A 1,181-nucleotide genomic window follows, 5' to 3' on the forward strand; every position below is an offset into this window, starting at 1 on the left:
TTAGCTGTTTTTTGAGTCAGCTTCGTTAATGGGGTTGAAATTGAAGAAAACCCCTCTACAAACCTTCTGTAGTACCCAGCTAACCCCAAGAAACTACGAACCTCAGTTGGAGTCATAGGTCTGGGCCAAGTTTTTACGGCCTCAATCTTTTGTGTATCAACCGCAATACCTGCATCTGATACAATATGGCCTAAGAAAGCGACAGAGTTCAACCAGAACTCACACTTAGAAAACTTTGCATAAAGTTCTCGATCTCGAAGAACCTGAAGGACTGCTCGCAGATGATTTGCATGCTCAGCTTTTGAACGTGAATACACCAAAATATCATCAATAAATACAATCACAAACAAGTCTAAATACGGCCTGAATATACTATTCATCAGGTCCATGAACACTGCTGGGGAATTAGTTAATCCAAAAGAGATTACCAAGAACTCAAAGTGTCCATATCTGGTTCTAAAAGCTGTCTTTGGAATGTCTTTCTCCCGAACTCGTATCTGGTGGTAACCTGATCTTAAATCAATCTTTGAGAAGCACTCAGCACCTTGTAACTGATCAAACAAGTCATCGATCCTCGGAAGGGGATACTTATTCTTTATAGTCGCCTTATTCAGCTGTCGATAATCGATACACATTCTTAGTGAGCCATCTTTTTTCCTCACGAATAACACTGGTGCACCCCATGGTGAAGCACTAGGTCTGATAAAGCCTTTATCCAGCAAGTTTTTCAGTTGATCCTTCAACTCTTTTAGCTCAGCAGAAGCTATTCTATAAGGAGGGATAGATATGGGTTGTGTACCTGGTAGCATATCGATAGCAAAATCAATTTCTCGTTCTGAAGGGATACCAGGAAGCTCGTCTGGGAATACATCTAGAAACTCACTCACTACCGGAATAGACTGAAGAGTCGGTGGTTCTGCATCTATATTATGAACGTGAACAAGATGATAAATACAACCCTTAGTAATCATCCTTCTCGCCTTAAGATAGGAAATAAACCTACCTTTTGGCGCTGCTGTATCGCCTTTCCATTCCCGAACTGCCTCCCTTGGAAAATGGAATCTAACAATCTTTGTTCGACACTCAACATTAGCATAACAAGACGCTAACCAGTCCATACCCATAATGACGTCAAAATCAACCATCTCTAATTCTACCAGGTCTACAGAGGTCTGACGGTC

This window comes from Solanum tuberosum, unplaced genomic scaffold (assembly GCF_000226075.1).
Source record: "Solanum tuberosum cultivar DM 1-3 516 R44 unplaced genomic scaffold, SolTub_3.0 scf00368, whole genome shotgun sequence".
Lineage (NCBI taxonomy): Eukaryota > Viridiplantae > Streptophyta > Magnoliopsida > Solanales > Solanaceae > Solanum > Solanum tuberosum.